The 23,973-nt window shown below is 41.2% G+C and overlaps 1 protein-coding gene across 5 annotated transcripts in view; it reads right to left on the bottom strand.

Annotated features, from left to right (window-relative positions):
- Window positions 1-23,973, bottom strand: part of LOC105230547 (uncharacterized) — a 168,650-nt gene that overhangs the window by 21,514 nt on the left and 123,163 nt on the right. The window contains exon 3 of one of the 5 annotated variants that reach the window (XM_049452191.1): window positions 14,814-14,915. The exons of the other annotated variants lie outside the window; for them this stretch is intronic. The gene's annotated coding sequence lies outside the window, so the exon portion shown is untranslated. The remainder of the gene's footprint in view (window positions 1-14,813; window positions 14,916-23,973) is intronic. 5 annotated transcript variants of the gene reach the window in all.

Genomic DNA, 23,973 nt, shown 5'->3' with positions numbered 1-23,973 from the left:
TTGGTGTTTAGTTTTCCTCAATTAAGCTTCTCTTTATTAGAAGACAGTGCCTTTTGTGCTTTTTTTTCTGCCTTCATTTTCATGACTTTATGGATCATTATAAGCGAACGCGTTGAAGCCCACGAATTAAATCAGCCGCGCCTGGCAGATAAATTGTCTTAATTTCAAGCGTGTGAGCGTCACTTTTGTTGCCCTTTTTTGGTGTTTGAATCACACGATTCTCTGAACTTGTAGCAGGGTGATAATCATTAGCTTGTATCTGGTGTTGTGTTCTTGTTCGCCCGATTGTAAAGCGTTTAGTAGATTTTTATGTGGTTTAGCAGATCGAATTTTATAAAGTATGATATGTAAACTTACGACTTTTTTATAACTGAAACAGTTAGGCGGTTGATGATGGCGACTGATGAATAACAAAAGACTTAAGCAACGAACTTCATGGTAAACACTATTGGTTCATAGAACGAACGCTGACGGTAAACAATATTAACACAATATAAATTAGGCAAACATAAAAAATAGCGGTTAATTGAGGCTATCAACTTTGAAGCATCGCATGGACATGTTTATTTTCCCAGAGCAAGGCTGGCATATTAGTATGTGACCACTTTGGGTACTCGCACGAAGCGATTAAGCGGCAGTAGAACCTAAAGCATTTCGTCATGCCTAAAATACGAAATTTTGCGATGTTTTTTTTTAATGAGTAGTTTGAGCAATATGAAAAAATGAAAAATTGGGTCGCTATAGGCGTGTCGAACTCGATTTTCCATGCTACTAAAGAACACTAAATCATTTTATTTCACATACACATAATTCAGCATGTACCTTCTAGACGACTTTACATCATTTAGGGCGCTATCACAAGATTTATTATGTGTGCAGGAGTTCGGTGAACTCGCCTCGCCGCCGCTGATCAATATAAGAAACATCTATCAATTTTAGGTCGACTTGCGGCTGCGCTGATTCCAATTTGCCGCACAACACGAAGAAACCGAAATGTAACCGAAGCACATTAATTTTCCGCTAACGGTGTGCCACGCACACACATGTGTCCAATTGTGTACGCAAAGTCATGTACATCAAGAGGCATCTGTCTCGCACCAAGATAGATGCAAACACAAAAACAGCATTTCAGCCATGAGTTCTTACGGTTATTTGGGTCTTTTGTGCACTCAAACACAATGGCCCGTCGTGGAACGAGCTTGCTGCACAGCGAAGAAGTGAAGATGCAAGCAGCAATCAATCACCGCTCGCGCAAATAAGGGCCACGACCAGCAGGAATTGTGCAACGCTCAAGCCTTGCCATATACGGATGAATGCTTGCGCTTGCGAGTGTGCGCATGCGTGGAAAAAACCCCGAAAATTTAGACCACAGCCACAGTCAAGGCGAAATACCAGGAAATGCATATGACAAAGCGCTTAAGCCAAAGCGGGCATGCAAGCGATTAAGAACCGCTAAACGAATACATACACACACGCACGCACATGCACTTTGTTGCCTTTGTCGCCATAAGTACTCAATAGACAGTTACGCACCATGCGCACACCCCCTCACATTTGCATGCGTCCAGGGGCAGGAAATCGCTTACGTGCCAACGCACTAAACCGCCACTAAAGCCAAGTACTGTATACTTAACGCCGAAGAAAGCGCTGCCACGTCGTTTATTATTTTTTAATAAATGCATTCTTTTCGCGCTTCATCACTGCCAGCACTGCAAAGCCTTTGATTGTTGCGCCATCGAAACTTGAAGCGATATTTGGTCGTGCTTGAGTTCTGGCGAGATAACAGAAGGGCCTAAGGTATGCGCATGACACCGGACGACGTGCACAAAGTATGAATATATGCTGGCAAACAATATGCGTCGCACATTGTATGCTTTGTGCCGCCATGCCATTATAACTGTATTGACGGCTACGTGCAACTGTTGCACGCTCACTACTTAATAAGTCATCCGCGGCGTTCTTGTTTTTTGTCATTGTTGTTAAGTATCCACGGCAGCGCAAACGAAGAGCATAACCCCTCATGCTTTTATGTGTGTATATCTATGTGTGTGTGTGAGTCAAGTACGTGCGTGGGACTCAGTGTATGTACTATCTGGAATTTACATAATTGCTTTAAGAACTTTTCTTTGAAATTTAATTACAAGGCAGATGGACACATGCGTTGTTGTTGTAGAAGGAGTTTTGAGCTGATGTATGTCTTATATTTGTAGTTTAAACGCATTGTTTACCAAAGCTGTATATGAGAAAGCACCTTTTCTATTGATCTTATCAAAACCAAAAGAAAAGTTCCATTGCAAATGCACTGAAGAAAGTTGTGTTATTCAGAAAATTGGAAAAGAATCATCCACTGTGAGCTGCTACAGCCTGATCGAATGATTGACTCTACATTTTACTGTCAACAACTGATGAGATTGAAGCAAGCAACCGAAAAAACGGCCAGAACTGATCAACAGAAAAGGCTTCGTCTTCCATCAGGACAACACTAGACCACACATATCTTTGATGTCTCGGCAAAAACTGTTAGAGAAACTGATTGCTGGGAAGTTTTGATGCATCCACCATATAGCCTTGACCTTGCACCATCGGACTACCATTTGTTTCGACCAACGTAGAACTCTCTAAGTGGAGTAAAGTTGGCTTCAAGGGAAACCTCTGAAAATTACTTTCGCCGAGAAACCAAAAAAGTTTTACATTGATGGGATAATGTCTCTAGTGGAAAAATGGCAAAAAGTGGTCGACCAAAATGGGACATATTTGTTTCATTAAAGTTCGAAAATATAGAAAAATATGTTGAAGTTTGATTAGAAATACGAAAATACTTTTTCGACTACCCAGTATTATTGAATGAGACACCACCGCAAGTGAAAAATTAAAGTCCCCGCTTAGCTTTTTCAAAATACTTTTAAAACATCTTTTGTTTTTGTTATTGCCATTTACTATTTTGCAAACGATTTATCTGAAACTGTTCAAAAAGTTTCGCATTGGAAATCCCCTGGGAAGAACTTTTAGTATTGTTCAAGTCAATAACATCACTTATGATATATGCGCAATAGATATATCCACATCCTGCCAATCTGCTACGGACACATCACATACATACATACACACACATATGTACATACATCTACATGTATGCAAGGATCGGCGGGCAACACATCTGCTATTCTTGCGGCGGTGCGTGCCGCTCATGCCCAATTGCGGACCGCTTGTTTTTGCCTTTTGGACGCTTCCACTTGTACGAAGTCGGCATTGTCTTGTGAACTGCTCGATTGGAAGGAAGCAAGTGGAAGTTGACGTTGTGGAGGGCAGAGGAGAAATTCTCACCCGTTCTTGAGTGACGGCTGCGTTTCTGCTTTTATTACTTGTCGATGCGTGTTGCGCATTCAAAGGGCTTCGCGCGCGCAACCACAATTTCCGTCACATTTTTTTTTTCAAATTTATTTTTTCAATTCTGAATCTTTTTCGGTTTCGTTCACCGCACTTTTATTGAACACTTAATCAATCTACGAAATCTGCATTCGATATGCGGCTGACGGCCTGATGGGCTGTGTAATTCAATAAAAAAAAAACAATAGGAGAGCGTTTCAAGCATACCAAGGAGTGCAAGAAGTTGCAGAAGACCAAGAAATCGGGGTGTTGCCCATTTAACGCTTGGTGCTCGTGCCTTTTCGGTGTATTCCTTAACAGTTGATATTTTCATATTTTGTTTGAGTCCAAGACCGAAGGCAAACTTCAAACACAACACTTTTGAGACAAGGTGGGGATTTTTTTTCAGTTGCGGGAAAGCCTGCAAGCGCGCTCCTCCGCGGCCTAACCATCTGCCTATCTGCGCTGCCAATCTGTGTTGCCGCAAGTATGCAGCACCGACACTCACCAGTCACTGAGTGATCCCTCAAAATATTGAAATATGGCTTGAATGCAGCATAAATCCGCCTACTTGCCCATAATAAACGCAAAGAGATGTGAAAACGGACAAAAAAAAAGTGGAAGTTCTTCAATGGGTTCATATTTCAGTCGCTGCCGAAGTTGGCGCTCATAAAGCTTTTAATACATGGTTTTATAGTCTAAGCATTTTGATTTGTTTTCATTTCGCTGCACACTTTTGTATTCACAACGCAGCAACACTCGGGAAGAAACGGAATTTTTCAATATGGCAGGGTTGTGGAGAATTGAGTGTCTGGTTGGTTGACAAGCATTTTGAGTTTTGGTATTTTTTTTATTTTTCGTTGCCGGATTTATTGCAATTATTATTGCTGTTATTCTCCGCTTGCTCTTTACCATTTAATACTTGGACGGATGGCTCAAGTTGGCGCATAAATCTTGACTGACAGCGGTGTGCTAAGGACTAGTTCACTTTGGTTTCATTTATTTTTGCAAAAAATTTATAAACTCGTAAATATGCCATTTTATTGCGAGGATTTGGAATAATTTTCTTTACTTTTGTGGCAACTTTTCGCGCATATTTAGATTTTACCATTTAGTGGATCAGTAAGCTAGGTGGGAAAATTACATTTTTGGTCTGGAAATATAACTTTTTCATTTGCGGATTTTTCCTAGTTTTCTATCAATTTACAGAAAATCAATCTCTTACACTTATGACAAATGCACACTCTAAAAAAGACACTCTTCTGGGAGTGGTGATAAATGTTTAACTAAAGCGGGGATTTATCACGCGTCACATACCTAAATGAAATTTATAATGAAAACCCTCTACTCAAAATTCAAATGAAATAATTAAGTACAACTCACAGGCCTGACAGAATTCCCGTTAAGACTCATCTGATTGTAACTAAAAGTTCGTGTCTTAAGTCTTTTCTTTTAAAAATGTATTTCATTTGCGTCTTGCTTAAATTCGTATCAGCACCAACTTAATGGAAAAGAGCTGTATTATTGACGAATAATCGTTTGTGTTCAAATTTTGCTGATCATTGGCCATTGGAGGTGTGAACAGCGCAAGACAAAGAAATTCGTTGCTGCCAATGTCGGTTTATCTTCGGTTTTACCGCTAAATTATTTTTACTCTCATTATTGCACATGCAAAAATGCCGTTAGTAATAATGCATGCGAGTAAACCTGTTTCAAACCGCAGCTTAATCTTGTAGTTTACCTTTGAACGCGGGGAATAAGGCACAGCGATGCGCTGACGTCTTCGATTAACAACAACAATACTTTTCATTGGAAAATCATTCACAGCTTTTACAGTTCGAGCAATTAAGAACTCAAGCCGCAGTTTAGTGAAAGAAAGTACTGTGACTCATGTTGGGCAGCCACAATCTTCTTTGTACGGACTTTGTTACAAACTCATACAGCGCGGTAATATATCAGCGCTATCGGAATTTACATTGAATTTTGGTGATTTATTTATTACGTGGGATCGTCTTTACTACTACCACCTAAAGTAGACTCTTTGTCAGTCAATGTGATCTATTTCTTTTGGTCTCCAGAAAATGTAGCAAACCGCTGCTTTGTTGACAAATTAACACAACTATTGAACTGTTTTAAGACGAAAATACATCTTAGTGTTGTTGTTGTGGTTACATCGATTACTTAATCCCCTTTAAGGTGGTAAGGTTCAAGTAAGTGGAGGTCATACAACAAGGCCCAGCCAGGAGAGGGGTGTTAGATGCGTAGAGTTAGCTGGACTTACAAGTATTGGTTGGTTGGAGACCCAAGAGCACTATTGCAGGCGGTTCAACCGGCTGAAAGCTGGACATTCCCATAGATTATGTTTCAGCCCCTGATCATCCTTCCAGATTTTTCGAAGTTAAAATCTTAAAGGTAGATGCCATATGTCCATGTCCATCATTAATAATATCCTAAAATATACTTCAGATTTTCTTCTAGGGTCCTTTTCTTCAAACAACGCTTGAGGGAGCTGAATGACCTCTTCATTCGTCAAGTCATGCCAATAAGAAAGAAATTGCAGAACCTCAAATGCAAAAAGGAATGAAATAAAATAAAAACAGGACAAAATTGGAAAAAAAAAAAAAGTTAAAAATACAAATCAGAACATCCACAAGATGACTTTCATCAAACTAACTGACGATAAAGTCACAAGTGTGCTGATACAAAAGAAGCCTATAAAAAGAAGCTACACCTATGTATATATCAAAGTTGTAACCTTTAAGTGCCAGCGGTTGGGCACAGCCTAAGTAAATTGCAACAAAATAAAACTATATTTGCCGAAATGAACACACGAACCCACGAACATATGTATGTAACCTTGTTGCATTTTACATATTGTAGTGTTGCATACTCTGGTCTCACAAGTGGTGGCAGTGTGCCACAGCTAAAATGGGTCCAAATGCCAAACGTGGATTCCCCGATTTCAGCACCAAAAACTGGCATCTTTAGCTGGATTTGCGGCGCACTTATTATGTTTTTGCATTTGTTTGTTGTGCGATATATTTTATTTTAGTTGTTGGAGTGTGGGGCGCATGCACATCTTCGTGTGTTCCCATTCGATTGTTTTGTGGAGCAATCGCTTCGGATGGCGCTTGTCGAACAAAGAAATCGTGGAAACGTGATATACGCCAAGCGACACCAAAAATTCAGCCACGAAAAACAAAATGAAAAGTCAAGCCGGGTATATAACTTTAAAGAGCCCAAATACGAAGTGAAGTCAACTCATTTTTTTTTTTTAATTTTTTTCTTTTTATTTTAGTTTATTAAAATGTGTTTTTTTTTTCTCTTCCGATGGATGTCTAAGTGCAGCGTCGGCTATTTTAAATATCAGCGCCGCTGGTGAAGACAAAACGCTTTATGATTTTCGTATTTGGCGAATGATTCTTTTCGTTGGTTTCATGTGCGCTCAAAAAGGCTGCTTGTAGTGGCGAAATATTGTCAGTTGCGGCATGGAAGTAGACAGCTGCACCCATTTGAGGCACATCCTATGCTTTGTTGAAGTTAATTTGAGGTTCTTCTGCTTATGACTTTGTAGGTGCAAGAGTTGGTAGTATAAAAGGTGCTGTATGCACCGAAGCGACAGACTATAATTTTTAGCTGAAGATGCTTGCAAATTTACGCTCCTCTAATTAGTTGGACTACACCGATTATTTGTGAACAAAAATTTTATTTTAGCGTGGTTCGATGAGTTGACTTACAAGTCTTGCATAGGAACACTGTAAGTTAATTCATTTCATATATAAAAAGTAAAATACTCGTACAGTACTCTCTCTTATTTGACTGTTTCTTTCGCTCTTTGGAAGCAAGTGCCATATGTTTAATTTATTGCGAATCACAAACAAGCAAAAGTCACGGAAAGTCATCCTGCCTAATTGCCTTTAAATAGAAAGTGAATTACATAAGCATTTCAAATTCTAAGCACACATTGCTGCATAATATCTCGGACTTGGAATACGTAATTTCATTGAAGCGAGCAGTAAAACACACGAAACTAATCAGTTGGCCACCGGCTAGCAGGCAAAATCACATTGCAGCCGATATCCTAATGGCTAGTTGCAACTTCTCATATCAAATTACCGAAGAACAATAATAATAAAAACCAATCACGCAGCATGCAAACGCCAATACAGCGATCGCAAACAAAAGACTCAAGCAACGAACCTGCCAATGATAAGCGAGCGCATGCAATCATTTCCACAAAACAAACGAATGAGAGTGCAGCAGCGAGTAAAAAGCACTCTGCTGCTGCCACTTTTGCTGCTACCACAGCCGCGGGCCACAATTGTGAAAATTGCAGTTGCGAGGTGCATTGGGAGGAGACGATATGAACGGAGCGCCAATGCATCCTGTCAACTTGCAAAACAAACAAAGCTAAAAGCAAAGCAAAACAAAGGACACATAAATACGGCAGCGCGATCGGCGAACAGTAGACAATAGATGGAAAAGCGCAGATTGCCAGCCGCGGCAAATGAAAACGAAAATCATTGAAAGCGAAATCTAAATCCAAATCTGAATCGGAATCTGTGTTGTCTGTGTCTGCCAGTTGGACGTAAGAAGGCAGTCGAAAAGGTCGGCAGTTGCACAGAAACTGAAAACAATTGCCCGCAGCTGAGGTGAATGCAAATGAGCGGAAACCGACGAACAGCGCGGCCAGACTACAACAACGCCAACAATGACTGCAGTTCGTGGCCGCGGGCAGTCGAGTCGGGCCGAGCACGAGGTAGCCCGACAAGTGAAACTATTTGCGCCGCCGGCGACCGCCGTAACCACGGTGGCGGCTGCAGCGGCGGCAGCTATTAAGGCGTGTAATGGGCCGAGTAGCCCAGAGCCGGCAGATGCCACAACCACGGGCTGCATTTGGCTAACATTTGGCTAGAATCATCGGTGGATTGGCTGTTATTATTGTCTGCAGTAATTGTATCGAATAATTGCTGCTGACGCGGCAGCAACAATTGCTGTAGCTGCAATTCAATTGTGGCCGCAAATATCACTGGCCGGCAATAAGTGAATGTTGCTCGCCATAGCGCGCTGATGTGGCGTGTTGCAGTAGCTATTAAAATGCGTTTTTGTGTCTGTGGCAAATGGACTCACTTGCCCGCCGGGTGGCATTGTTCGGCCGCCGTTCGTTTGTGCAGCGTGAGGAAAATGTAGTAAAAACAGCAGCAACTTTGCCATTTCGCTTGAAGGTCGCTTGGCCGGCCACTTTCAATGCCAGTCGCCACAGTTGAAGGCTGGCGAGAGTGAGCTCGTCTGCAGCGCGCATTGTCTGTGGCACAGTAGGCTATTTGATTATATATGCATATATGAGCGTTTAGGGATCGGCTTTTGGCAGAAGCTTTGTTCGACTCGCCAATTGGCTCTAAAATCTTAGTCCCAATGACGATTTAATTGTAATTGTATGGTAAATAGCAAGAAGCATGCTAAGCACTATGTTTTTAGGGTAAATGCATTGGGTCAGGTTGCAAACGAAACTACAATTATATGGCGCCATGTATGTATGTCTGTGCCCAGTTTTTGCAAATAACTTTGTAAGAATAGGAGTTCATTACCTACTGTCTTAAGTAAGGCATATTGAATTTTCCTCACATAAGCTTTTCATATTAGAAAAACAATTTTGATTTAAGTCTGATATCGCAATTGCAGTCACTGTTTCACGGCGATAATCAGTACATGAATTCCTTCGTTACTCTCTCTTTCAATCTGTAAATATTTCGAAATTTCCCATCACAGAAATACAAACTGCTTGTAAAATTTTAAAACTTTTCTGCCGACATTCTCACCGTCCCACCCAAACTCCTCTATGACTCAATTTGTTGGTATTTTGTTATGCAACTTCATTGCTTCTATTAATGCCTTCTCCATTAACACTTTACCCTAATTAAGGTGATGGCGAAAATGATTGATGTCTTTGATAAGGTCCAATCGGCCCAACCCCAAAATTCGATCAAGAAATATTTGTTGAGAAAATGCTTTTTTTGTTGAGTAAAACTTTGCTACATAAAAATATTGAATTTTCGTAACAGAAATTGTTCACATTTTAAGTGAATTACACGCAATAGTAAGTACCGATATGTGGCGTTACACGTCAATCAAAATATGAGCTGCGACTCTATTCGAAATAATAACAACACTTTCGCTATCGCGCGACGCCATTAAAGCCACACAAAGAAAAAAGCTGTCGGAAAAAAACGATTGAGAAAAGCTTAATGAAATTGCGAGCAGCATTGAAATTTTTCAAGCCATCACAGCGCCAAAGTATGTGTGTGTGTCTGGCAATCGGCCAAAGTCTTCAGACAGCCAGCCAATCGACATTGTTCAATGAAAATTCAATTAGTTCGCTGGTGTTTACTGCAACAATCGGTTTGGCAGTAACCACAGCTGTGGTGTGAGTAACGAGAGATAAGCACAATGGACTGGCGAACGGGGCTGTGATATGCTCACGTACATAAATCGAGAAATATTTCTCTATAAAGAGGTTGGAAGATTGAGGAGGAAAACTAGTGAGAGGTTTTTAGGTCGTCTGAAAATAATAAGTTGAAGTTTGATTAGAAATACGAAAAGACTTTTTCGACTACTATAATAAAATATTTTTAATGTATTTTTTGACCGAATTATCATATACAGAAATAATGTAGAGAAATTAGGAATATTATGTGAGTATGTGATTGGATTTTACACCTCTTCTGAATGTTTAATCAAGCTTATTAAAAAATTGGAGTACCCAACAAGTTTTATGCCTTCACCAAATGAGTAATAGTTTTCTTCAAAACTTTTCAAGGGCTAAACACTTTTTTTGTCCCCAAGCTAATGAAAAGATATGAGAAAAAATAATTATAACCTAATTTTAAAGGAGATCTGTTTATTTAGATGCACTTTGAAAAAGCTTTCCCGGATTGGATCTTGTCTTACTTTATTATCATAATGATCTTAAAGCGCTTTCATTGCCAAAGTTTAGGCATTACTTATTCTTCAATTCAGAAAAACAGTTTGAACTTAAAAAATCGTATAACAAAAAATATTATTTTATTTTGGTTTTTTTATAAGCAAAGAAAAAATCGAAACTTATGCGACAAAATTCTGCACGAGAAACGAGAAGACATCGGTGAACTTAGTAAATACAGTTAGAGCTCAAATTTGAACTTAATATAATTGATAATTGAAAGAAAGCTGCAAAGCCTTCAACATCAGCGAAAAGAGTCAAGCAGCAGCCATTGAAGGCTCTCCATAGAGGCAATCGAGTTGCCAATTCAATCATTTACAATTCGCCTCGCTTGCCGGTGGCCATCGAACAAATGCCGAATTGCAACCTTTACATTTTTTGTGTGATGATTTTCATTCATTGCACTTTCGGACGTTGTTGCTGGCTGTAACTTTTATTTTTAAATTAGATAATATTAACTTTTCCACTTTTGCTTTCTCAAGAGTGCTTTACTGCTTACTTTCTGCGATTTTCGCTTTTCTACTTTGCTCTGCTTGCATTTTGGCCAGCGTTTGCGCCTTCATTCTTTCCGGCTTGACAGCGAGTGCTTGGCTGGTGAACGCTGCGCCGCTGCGCCGCTGCCATAAAGCGAATGTTGGCCAAAAGCTAATCTAATAACAGAAATTGAGAGCAATAACTTCGGCGATTGGTTATGGCGTTGCGAGGGTCGCAGAATGTGCAGGAAAATGTAACGAAAGTAGAAAACGCTCACATTAAATAATATAACGAAAAGTTGAACGAAATCGGAGGAAAACCACGATAACGACAACAGCGCTTTACCGTTTGGCAAAGTGGCAAGAAGTTGCAGCTGTCAAAGGGAGTGTTGTGCTTCGGCTGTTGCTAGTTGCCGGCCATACTGGCACATGATTTCACTCGGACGCTTGTTAGCCGAACTGCGCTGCCGACGGCCGTGCAACGGGTGTGTGCGGCACTTGTTGGCTCCTTCAGTGCTTGCTGCATGCCACAATGCCACTGCATCTAATGGTCGTTCAGGCAGCGCCAAATCTTGCAGCAAGAATTGCTCGTCTTGTGTTGCATTCTCTTTGCTTTGTTGTTTGTTTGTGTGAGTATGTGTGTGTGTGTGCATATCTGTATCTAATCGCTTGAACGTTTTATTAAATTACGCTATAAGTATTCTTTTTTACTTCTTTTGTTTGTTGTGCTGGCCCATTGTGGCACTGGTTGCACGCTTGCAACATTAAAGTCAAATCAAAGTTGTTGCATCATTGTTTGCTGAACTCGTTTATGCGATACTTTTGTTTGCTTTCGGCTTGATAGCCGCGCTGACTGCTGACTGCTGACTGTTGTCGGTCCTTTGTTGTTGTCGTTGTTGCTGTATTGATTGCAATTGCTGTAACTGTGTTGCGCGTTGTTGCTTTCACTGCGCGGCGCTGCAAGTTCACTTATGAAGTTGATTAGCGTCCAAGTGGCTTTCCTTTTTCTGTGTTTCAGTGTTTCGGTCTTTCGGTGTTTTTGTTGCTTTTATTTTCAGTTATTGCTGTCATTAATGTTTGCAACTTTTTGTGGATGCTGTCGCCACGATTGTTGCGCCGTCAAGCGTGACCTTGCTAGCTGGCGAGCTTTGTGGCGTGTGGCTTTGGTCTTGCTTTCGCCTCGCTGGTGGCTGGTGGCTGCTGGTGGCTGTGTTGGTGCGCCTGCCCTTTCGATGTCAAGTTCAAGGCCAATTCATTTGTGGCCACGCTGCGGCAGTTGGCGCTGCACAAATAAAAAATGCATAAAAGCGAAATATTTACAGCAACATAAACGTCAAACAACACAATGGCTCCTGATAGCGACTCGCACACAATGCAACAGGAGTGGCTTGGGGCAGGGCGCATCGCGGCGACATCGCCTGTGCGCACTGTCGATCTTAAAAATGAAAGTTGCTCACCGCTGGTCATAATTCAAGTGCAACAACAACAAAAGCACGAGCAATGAAATGAAATTTTGTAAAAGCAATAACAACAGCGCGCAGCATAAAACTGTAAGCTCATGCAACAATGCTGTGTTGATTGCTTAGCCGCCCTTTTCGGCTCTCGGCCGCTTAGTACAAATGCACTTTTTAAAGGTTGCCATAGCTTGTATATTTCGCCTTTGTTGGTTGCAATTGTCGTTGTGCAACAAGTTCGTTATCATTGTGGCGAGAATATTAAACGTCTCCAGCCTTTGTGTCATTAAAGATTTATATTGCAACAAAGTGTTGTAAAATAGTTCGTGGCATTATCGTCTCGAATTTATGGCACAACAAAGTCCAAGGAATTGTGAGTGTACAGCACATCCGAAAGGGAATCGGGTTTGTTAGAGTCGGTGGATACCTTGTGCCCTCACACTTATATCAGTAAAAATATACAAAATGGAGGGGTCTGCACTATGAAAGCGTCGACGTCATCCTTGAATGAAAATTTGTACAAAATAGTGGAACTCTTGGTCTATGTATTATTCTATACTACTGTATACTCGTGCGGTTTGCCAATATATCATTTTCCCAATAATCCAAACTTGCGTGGATACTCGAGGAAGGTTATTGCCAAACGCAAGAAAAGCTTGAAGGATTTTTGGAACCCATTGAAACAGCTATTCAAAAGCAAAGAAATTGGCTGCCAAGAAACGTTGAATTACGATTTTGTTTATCAGAGAACCAAAAATGCAAAAAAATATGTGAAAGCAAAGGAACCAGACCAATCAATGGTGAAGATAAATATCCCTGACACTAAGGTTATGCTCTGTATTTTGTGGGATTAGAAGGCGCACGGTATTATCAGATTTTAAGACTGGTTGAAACCATTAATGAGGAACGCTACAATAGCTTCAAGCGATAAAAAAAAAACCGGAATCTTCGGCTAGACACGAGGCAATAATTTTCGATCATTATAATGTTATAATGTTTGGAAAAAAGCGGCAGGAAAGTTTTATCTCACCTGTTTTATAGCCAAGACCTCGATCCCTCTGACGACCATATGTTTCGGTTTATGCAGAACATCTTCTCTGGGAATTGGTTTGAATCGTTCTTGGCCGCCAAGCCACTGCAGTTCATTAAGAGATGGAATCCACAGAATGCCAGAGAGGTGGGAAAATGTTATAGCTTCAGTTGGCTTATTCCTCATACCCGGTTTCAGACTCAACATAACTTATATTGAACAATGAGAAGGCTGAAGCCGTCGATTCTAATGAAGCGATGAAAAACTAAATAAAAGGACGACATAATACAAAATGTTTCAACTTTCGAAATTTTCCTAGAAAATTTGACGTACATAACTACAAATAAGATCCGCATTTGCAGATGATGCTCCTTGTCATAGAAATGCATTCCAGATAAGCAGTTTATATTCACAAAATCGCTTCCTTTCCTTGGTCAGAATATGGAACTATATATAATTGACCTTAAAATGGATATTTTTACTCGGAATCAAAATAGCTATCTTATTCTCAGTCGACTCGAGTTACTTCAGCATATTTGCTCCCAAAGGAATTTATTCAGAAAATAGCAAAAAAAAAATTAAAATTCATTAAAAGAATTCATAAGTAAGTATGTATGAATTCATAAGTATATATGTATGAACGCATTTAAAAAAGACGATCGTGAGAAAAGACGCTGGCTCTGTGACAATAACAAGATTTGAAAACCATAATTTGATTTATTAAAACTGAAAAAGCCTGCAGTTTGACGGAGAAAAGTGTGTAAACAGCCCAGAGAACAACAGCAACAACATGCAAAGTGCGCAACAAGCGACGTGAGATGGCGGAGATATGTAATTACAAGCGAGCCGCAGCAACTGCGCAAGCGTGCGGACACGGAAGTGGGTTAACGCTGCTAAACGTTTTTATTTTTCATTTTAATTGTTAATTTGAGCGATGTTTCGTTCGTTTTACACGGCAGACGTGAAACGAGCGCGAAGAAGCGCTGACTAAGACAACGCGGAGAGTGGGCGGGGGGCGTAAGATTACAAGATTTGCTAGAAGAATAAAACCGCAGCTGTGTGTACAAAATGTGAAAATGACGAAGAGATGTGGGAAAGGTTGGCGCGGCTTGCCCGAGTGAATAAAGTGGGAAGAATGAAATAGAAATCACGGCAGTGAAAAGTGTCAGCTCCGCCATACACTCAGCTGCAGGTATACCTCGAGCCCCAACGACGGTAGCAGACTTGGTCTCTTCAGTCTCGCGCCTCTGCCCATCATTTATTTTATTACTTTCACACACACACAGTTATAAAATTTTGTCATTCGGTTCAGTTAGTTTTTATGATCGAATTAATTTGAAGAAATATGAAATGTTACGATTCCAGCTTCTTTGCGGTTGTGCACTTTCATTTAAAAGTATTATGCGCAATTACATCCACGCACACACACACACACAAACACTTATGTGAGTATGTGTGTGTACGGAGCATAGAGAAAGTAATCGGTAATTTGTGTACTTATTAAGAGTTACTTTTCACTTGCGGCTGAGATTCGCTGTCGCACGTATCGTTGCAACAACTTGACACTGTTGGTGTGTGGTCGCAGTGCCCTCCTGTCTGTGGTACATACGAACCTGCAAAGAGAAGAATAAAATCATTTTTAGTGTGCAATTATCTTTATTTCTCGAATATACGAGTTCTTGCTTAATTTTAATCGTTTCTTAATCCATTAACCTCATTCGCATAATGTTTGCATTACGAAATTCGCTTGCAACATACGAAATTCGGCAAAATGAGATAACTCATAATGGCTTCTCCAAATTCGGTAACAAAAGCCGTGCAGATTTTTAAAAGGTCTGCTTATCTTCAGTTCGTTTTATTGGCCAATAATATTCCGTACTGAAACATATATAACGGTGAAGAGCAGCTCACTAAGGAAGCTGCTGCTGCTGTGTTGATGGTTGAGTATACCGAATCGAAATGTAAATACTGAGGAGTTAGTGAGGCAGCTTTGCTTGGGTCTATGTATAATAGTTTATATTGGGTAGTCGAAAAAGTCTTTTCGTATTTTGTGAATAAATGTCGTTTCAGTGGTATATCTCCAGTGCTACCAATCACATTGTGTCATACCATAAAGTGTTTGAATGGAAGGAAGTTTCATTTAACCAAAGAAAAATTAATTCGGGGAAGTTGAAAACAAGTTACAGCTGTTCAAACATGAGTGGAAATAATGAAGAAGTTCGCTATATTTTGAAATTTTTGTATACAAAAAAGGAAGAATGCCACCAAATGCCAAATGCACCGAATTAACATCTGAGGAACTGCTGAAACGTAATGAAATCCGACCATTTCTGAAGCGAATGGTAACAGGAGACGAAAAATGGATCAAATATGGTAATAATGTGGGAAAAAGATCAAGCGTGGTGAAGCTCAACGAATGGTCGCAAAGCCAGGATTGACGCCTCGAAAAGTTATGCTGAGTGTTTGGTGGGATTGGAAAGGAATCATTCGCTATGAGCTGCTACAGCCTGGTAGAACGATTGATTCCACATTTTACAGTCAACAACTGATGAGATTGCAGCAAGCAAAAAACGGCCAGAACTGATGAACAGGAAGGGCTTCGTTTTTACTCTGATGAAATAATGTTTCTAGCGGAGAAATGGCAAAAAGTGGTCGACCAAAATGGTACATATTTGGTGCATAAAGTTCATTATAAATAAAAAAAATAAATTGAAGTTTGATTGGAAATACGACTATCCAATAGTATTGTATAGCTTTCTCTTCTCCAATTCGTACTTAATTCAGAGAGCCCTAACTTAATTAGTATTCAATTTCTCAGTACTTTAACCTGACCCTTCGTTTCTTTTAATAGTAGTTACTCAAAGACAATAAGTTCTTCTTAATGAATCTTTTGCATTTTCAAGGCTATGAAAAAGATTTTAATTAAAGCTTTAATAAAATGCAAATTTTGCATGCACTTGCGATTTAATTATTTACTTGAAAATTCGTGTCGCGTAATTTTTTTATATCAAACAAACGCTTACGATTTGCGGATATTTTCTTGGAGCTCATTTAATTCGATGATTTTGCAAAATTTTGCATAACTTTGCACTAAAAATTGACACTAAACAAGCAGAGTCCACTAAAGAGCGACTTAACGCTGAACTATTTGACAGCTCGGCTGAGACAAAGAAAGACTTGGTGTAAAAATAACGAAAGACTATTAACGATGCACCGCCATCTTTTATTAAATTAAATTGTTCCGAAGTTATAATAGTTTAGACGAACAAAGGCTGAGTGACGTTACCTTGATTTTGACATTGGCTTTTGTGTGGGGCGGCAGTGGTGCGGCGCATGGTAGCAGCAGAGCGGTTGAGACCAACCTTATTTTCGCGTTTAACACACATTTAATTTTTGCCAAAATGTTTCAAATCTTTTACAGCTTCGATTTGGTTTCGCTTGCAATGACGCGCATTTGCAAACGCTGCTCGGGGTGTGTACGTAAGCGCCGTTAGCTGCTGGCGTCATTCGCGCACGAGTTTGTGCTTCTTTGAGGGCCTGTGCTACACTTGCGGCCATAAAACCGCACTTGGTCTATTGTATATTGCCAATTTCGGCAAGTTCATTGTGCGTCGACAGGTCCATAGAAAAACCCGCGAGCTGCGGCTGCGTGCCGGCTCACTGCGCACTCGGCGGCTTAGTTTGTCGACCGTAAAATAGTGTGAATTTAATTTGATTAACCAAAAGCAGCAAGAGCAATAAAGTCCAGTATCGAATGCCTGAATAATGCGCCGGCGCAAAGACCAGCAAAGAAGTCGAACGTGAGCGCTATTTTCTGAGCGTGTGAAAATCGTTTGTAAAGCAAGAAAGAGGCGCAAATTAAAACGAAATTACACATTTTAGCGGTGTTTGCAAATACTCCGCTTATTTGGCTGCACCAAGGTGACCCTGAAAAGTGAGCAGGGAGATATTGAAGGCGAAATCTAATTATAAGTGTCCGAGAAGGCTTGTTGCTTGTTGCTCATTGTACTGCAAGGCATGTAATTTGCAATTCAGTGGCCTCAGCTACCAATACACTCATTTTTTTCCAAAATTCGGATGCTTTGATTTCATATGTGCCATCGTCAGAGTTTATTATAAAATCGTGAATTTTAATTTTTGCTTTTTTTCTGGTTCTAAATTGGAGGCCTGTGCGCCTCTGTTGCAAGCCAAGCACCGCAGAAATTAGAAATCATTGACAGGCGTGTTGCAAACTGGTTGTCTTCATTTTAATTAGCTTCTCTGTGTAAAATAAGTGCAGCTCCGTGTTCAAGATTGCAACTTAATAATATTGTTACTAAACGCCGTGAAAGCACATTACACATGCACATGCATAATCGCGGAATAATGTGGCAAGTTCAACTTGTCTCCGGACTATTTTTAGTAAGTGAAAAATAATTAAAGGAAAACACGCCATTGGCTGCCACTTTGGATGCCGCACCGCTGTGAACACCAGCAGTATGGCTTTGCGGTAGTTATGAGGCAGCGTCTCTGCCTTTGCAAACGTGTTCTGGCGAGTAATTGAGGAAGCAGGCATTTAGTTGCACTAAATTGATATTAGCTCTCATTAGTTATTAATTCTGTGGGAAACCTGTGGAGCTGAGCAAAGACTTTTTACTTATATGTATATATGTATATAACATGTACATATATTTGTATGTACGAGAATGCAAAGTAGAAAAGATCGTTGCGTTTGTCTTTCTTCTTCATCGAAGCTGTTCTGAAATTACGACTGGCGTTGAATGAGGGGATTTTGCAGTAAATGGAATTAATTTAAATTATAATTCAGGGGCAATTTGCAACTCATGCTGTGATTTGCAAATTACTGGCGGGTCTTCAAGTTTGATTTTTTCAAACTTTCGCTAAAAATAACACTTGAAAGCATGCTAGAACAGCAGCGCTTAGAATTGAGTATTTTAAAGAGTTGTCTATTAATTTGTATACCTAAAACTTTATCTAAACTTTTTCCAAATCATACTTGGATCACATAAATAAAACTTTTTGTTAATGTTAAATAAAGGAAGTAAGTTGTATGTAGCACTTTGTGTCTTTGCTGTGCCTCTTGTATCGTGCAAACACTTCCCCACCTTTCATCAAATCAACTGAGTGACGGATTTTCCTCGGCGAGCCCTCACACGCCGCAGAGTTGTCATCATCCAACTCATCGCCAAGTCAAATCGTTGCAAATTTAGCAGAACTGACATCCGACAAGAAAATTGCTTCGCCGCCACACCCAGTGACAGACAGCGGCTTGCGCCAAAAGCGGCAACACAAAACCGGCAATTAACATCCCACGCCCGTCGTGGCTTCAAGAAAATCAAGAGAAAATTAAGAAAACCTCAGCAAAGCGCTGCAATAAACGAACGAAACTATTGGCAGAGGGAGAGAGTGCGGCTCGGTGCGGCGCGGTGCGGTGGGTAGCAGAAGAAGCGGTTGTGTTGCGCTCGCAGACAGTGTGTTGCCAATCAACGCTCGCATTTTAGTCGTTTTGCACTATCAAAGTAGGCAATCAAAATGCAACAGTGCGCGCTGCACCCACGCGCCGACACACTCTCGGCTGCAGCGCTGAGCGCTGAACGCTTTCGGTGACAATTTCGATGCCGCAGCCAATATGCGCCGACAATTTGACACAATTGTCAGATATAAGGCTCCGTGCATGTTGATAGCTCATTATGTTTCGCCGGATCGAAATCGGCACTAAGCCTACATAAACTGGCTGCGTAAAGGGAGACAAGATAAAGTAAGTTTGTGTGTCAAATTAATTTCTGAGCAGGAAATCTGCATAGCGGAGTTGGCCGATTTAAACGAATCTTGTCAATATTTATGCAAATACCTTCGCATATGTATGTGTATACAACTAACACATTGTGTAAAGAAAATAATTTTTATAATTATTAATCATACTGTGGAAGTGTTAAAAATAATCCAATAAAGGAAGGGCTTACTTAATATTTTTGAAAAACATTTCTTAATGTTTCGTCAGTTTTTGCACTAGAATTGCTTGGCTGGTTGAAAAGATGATGAAGATAGGAGGTCCCAATCACTAAACACAGCGCCGATAGATATACATATATGGAGTTGACGCTCGTACATTGAAAATAATACAAAAGAAATCGTTGATAATGTTGAATTGGCTCAACATTAACGGATTTTAGTTTCCACTATTCTCGAATTCAACAGCCGAAATAGTACATTTATCGAAAAACTTCTAACAGCTGATCAGTCCGCTACATTCCCTCGGTAAACCGTGGGATCTAATCTTAAACGAGCCGAGATCTACGATTATAACAATGCCTAAGATTATATTTACGGCGTGGCAGAGCTCTCCCGTAAAATGGAGACACATTTTAAATCCATTTTTACCAATATCGAGTTCTGTTTCGTTTTTTGGTCTACATCGAAGGTTCGTCGTAGGCCGAGAACAACAAAACTACATCCTTATTGAAGGCAGGTCGCTATGCGGCCTTGCTTTCGTTGTCTCCCCATGAGTCTCAAGTCGAAGGCGCCTTTCGGTGAAGGAACATCTGCCATACAAACGACATGGCCGTTGAATTTAACCTGCTGTGACGGCTGGGAGAGGCTCTCCCTGATATAAACGAAGTTGACGGTTGTGCCCGACGTCATTCTGTATGCGTATGAGTTTCGCAGGGACACCAAACTTAGACATGGTCTCGGATAGGCAGCTCCTATCAGTGCGAAACTCGGCTTTGAAATCGATAAAAAGGTGATCGGTGTTTATCTATTTGCCAAGAGTCTCTCCAGGGTTCGACGTATAGTGCAAATCTGGTCTGTGGTGGATAAAGCCCAATTAGTTTATATACAATGAACTTAAGTCTTTCGCACAATACTGTCGAAAGAATCTGATAAGCGATATTAAGTAGACAGATTCCGTGATAGTTTGCCAGACTGCGGGTTCTTCTTTCTTGTGAATACATCAGAGGTCCGATGTCCGACCAAATCACGTTTAGCTGCTGGAACATGCGTCTTTTCAGCATCTCGCCACCGGCTTAAAACAGCTCAGCTGGTAATCTATCGGGCGCTGGGGCTTTGTTGTTCTAAAGCCGCCTTAGAGCTGTTTTATCTCATCTTGGTCGAGTGATGGGCGCTTATTTCTAAACTTTTTACATATATAAATACAATCTAATTCGAAAACGTTGCTAGACAGCAGTTAAGTATTAAATTATTCTCGCCCTAAGCTGAGACTTTTTCGATGAAGAAAATATGTATTTTCTTTTCATATTTAGTTTTATCAGATTCGTCATAAAACTGCCAGTCACTGTTTTGTTCCAGAAGATTCAGAAATACTCCTATCTAAAGTTTAAGCCTAACTTCATTAATCTCAACACGTTTCAATGATTAGCACTTCTGAAATCCCACAAAACAAATCTAATTCTTTCCACAGCATGTCAAATAAGCTTTTCAAACAAGAAATAATTAGTTCATGTCTAAGAACATCATCTATCAATTCTCATGCCAAGCACCAATAACTTTCTAAAGCAATACAGCTCGAGGGGCGCGGAAGACAAGTGAATTTACGCCACTAATCGAGAATATATTTTCGATTACTAAAAATGCTGAGTGAGTTAAATTAGTTATGGGCTCACTTTTCACCAACCCACCTAAGCGACTATTATCAACATAAAATTGCTTGTCTATGCACTGGTGGAAATTTACCACAGCTTGGTGTTGCCACTTAGCAAAAGCACGGCAGCGGCAAGGCGCTCTCCTCATTGGCTACCGTTTAATCACTTCCAATAAAGCTTTTGTGATTTTGTTGTAATAAATTAAGAAAGCAGCAAAGTGCTGCAGTCAAATACATTATGTACGTGGCATGGCAGCACGAGCATGTGGCGCCACAGCCAGACAATTTTCTTCACACTCACCCGGCGGAAAGATGCAACGCCATGCAGCCGCAGTGCAGAGCCTTCGTGCGCCGCGCCGTAATAGAGATTAGACAGTATGTTATTTTCGAATTTGCTGCTTCGTTTGCACCGTGGAGCGTCACTGCAACACGCTTGTTGCTGCTTTCTTTGTTGTCGTTAGCAAAGCAATTTTCATTAGAGACTCTGCTGTGCAGAACCGCGGCTTCTACGGTTACCTTCAAGACGGTAGCTCTGTGTTATTAATTATTAAATATGGGAATGTTGGCAGCTGGCTTTGCGAAGCTTGCACGTTTTTGTTGTTGGTTAAAGTGCGCGCACCTTCTGGAAATAGAAGGCCATGTGTCGTTGGTTGGCGCTCGTATGTGGACTTTTTTGTATTTTATGGGATACGTTTTAATTAAGTGGCAACTCAAGTACACGCCAATTTGTTAAGAGAGCATTAATTTTGATTACAGACCCTAATGAAATAAAAGCGGGCCCAGAGCAGGCAAAAGGTCCTAAAAATAGAGAATTAGAACTTTTATAGAGCACAGCGAGCACATTCCGATATGCGATTGGGAATCTTCTAGCTCCTTTTATGGCAAGTGTGAATATTCGTATATTAGATATACATATTTATATTGTATGTATGTAAGTATATACTTGTATAAAAGTAAGGTAGAAATGTGTTAAGTCTCAGGACTCACTTCCACCAACCAAAGTATTAACACCCGAGTGTTCTTCTCAAGCTTCTTGCCTCTAAAAAATCAACAAACACGAGGTAGAAACTCGCTTAAAAAGGTGTTGGTCGGTGATTATGTTGCCATTTGGATGTCACCCTTCGTTTCGCACTTGTACGGTCTTCTCGTCACGTTCTTTGGTTTTTGCGAAAAATGCCAATTTAACTGCTTCGTGGCAGCAATAAAAGGCAACACTTCGCGATGATTGAAAATCGCACGAAAAACAAGAGAAAGATACCCGCAGTAAATGCGAATGACGACGAAACAGACATTCACACAGCTCGCCCGCAACCGAAGTTGCCTTTGCATTAGCATTTCCTGGCTTTTGGTGTAGCCAAATGCCTTGGCATTTGTATGTTTATAATATAACCGTTAAGAATGAGGAATAGTGAATAGAAACCTATTAACTGCGACAACAGCTGTGCGGGAGCGCAGCCACGAGGAGGTGTGTGTCGGTGGGGACCATTAAAACCGCGACCCTTTATGCCGCCACACTCAGCTGGCTGTCGATGTGGCTGTCATTGCCCTCAGCGAGGCTGCAGTCAGCGAAAGAAGATTTGGTTGACTGACGCAGGCAAGAACATAAAATATTCGCGCAGCGAGATGGATCGAATGGCCGACTACGTCTGCAACTCCGACACTGAGCCACTCCGCCACCGTACGTGTGTGTCTAAACGCGACTGCAGCGGCAGTGGCAACAATGACGCGCTGATGCAATAGGGCGGCGGAGGCAATCGCACATTGAACTTATGCAAACAAGCTGGAGTCAGCAAAGCCAAAGTCAAAGCCAAAACTAGAGAGCCAAAGTCAGAGTCACAGCCGAAACCGGCGTAGGAGCAATAGATTTGGCCGGTGGAGCTGTGGGCCGGGGGGATGAAATGCAAATAAAGGCTGGCGCTCTAAGAAATATGTTGCAGTCGACGAAAAAGTGCGCAAGAACTTCAAGATTTGTGATGCACCAATGCAGATTGGCCACGGCTCGGTGTGTGTGTTTGCGCGATCTCGGCACTTACTTGCTTGGTTACTTTAGTTAGTTGCTTGCATAGTTCGTTGTTTCGTTGCTGCAACAATTGCAGAATTTGCTGAGTGCCTCACTTTTTGGGCTGAATCTCGCTTTGGTTTTAGTGCATGTTGTTGTTGCTGTTGCTGCAACCTCAAATGGTAGTAAATCTCCGCAGTCAGCCAAGCAACTGGCAACTGGCAACTGGCAGCTCGCTATCGTTTAAGTTGTATGCAGCGAGCGCGTACAATTTTGCCAGCAACAATTGGAGCTTGCCACAAATAAAGTCTATTTTCAGTGCTAAACAACTTTTTGCTGGTTTCCACTGCCGCCGCCGCTGTTGCACGGTCGTTGTTGATTTAATGTATTGGACGTGCATTGGCAACGGCCAACCTCAGCAACTGCCAGCACGTGTAGCAGCAACAATCCGCCGCAGCAGCAGCAGCGGCAGAAGGTGTAGGAGTCAACGAACTCGTAAACTAAGGAAGTTATTGTGCAGCTTAACGTGTTTGTCTCTATGCCTGCAATTGCACCATTCTACTTGGTTCTTGCGCCGCCTGTTGCACTTTTATTTTTCGTGCCGCGTTGTCGCCCTTTACTGGCGCATCGGCCTTTGCTAACTCTAACGCTGCGCGCCGCCCCAACCACGCACCTCCCGCTCTATGCCCAAACTCCACCATTTCTAGTCGCAGTTCACCGCTTATTCTTCGCGCACGTTCGCCTGTAATTCGCTGTGAAAATAATGGCCATGCAATTGCTTTGTTACTTTGTTTGCCACGGAGGACTGTAACTAAAGTTTGCGACGTGTCGGCTGGGGCTGCGGGGCAGCGGCGCGGCGCTCGTCGTTCGCTGTGCGCTTGAACCCTTTTAATTGATTGATTTCTGCGCCCCAGCTGCCATTCCCCCCAACTCCCCGCAGCCGATGCAACCAAACACATGTCCATGAGCTTTAATGAAGCGCTTCGTACGTGACATGGCCTCCACACACACCGCGCCCTCCTGCACTCGACTGCCATTGAAAACGACAAAAAAGTCATTAGCATTTGTAGAG

The sequence above is a fragment of the Bactrocera dorsalis genome, chromosome 3, assembly GCF_023373825.1.
Source record: "Bactrocera dorsalis isolate Fly_Bdor chromosome 3, ASM2337382v1, whole genome shotgun sequence".
NCBI classification, from domain to species: Eukaryota; Metazoa; Arthropoda; class Insecta; order Diptera; family Tephritidae; genus Bactrocera; species Bactrocera dorsalis.
Note: the sequence above shows the minus strand (reverse complement) of the source record. Positions and strands in the feature narration are given on the sequence as shown.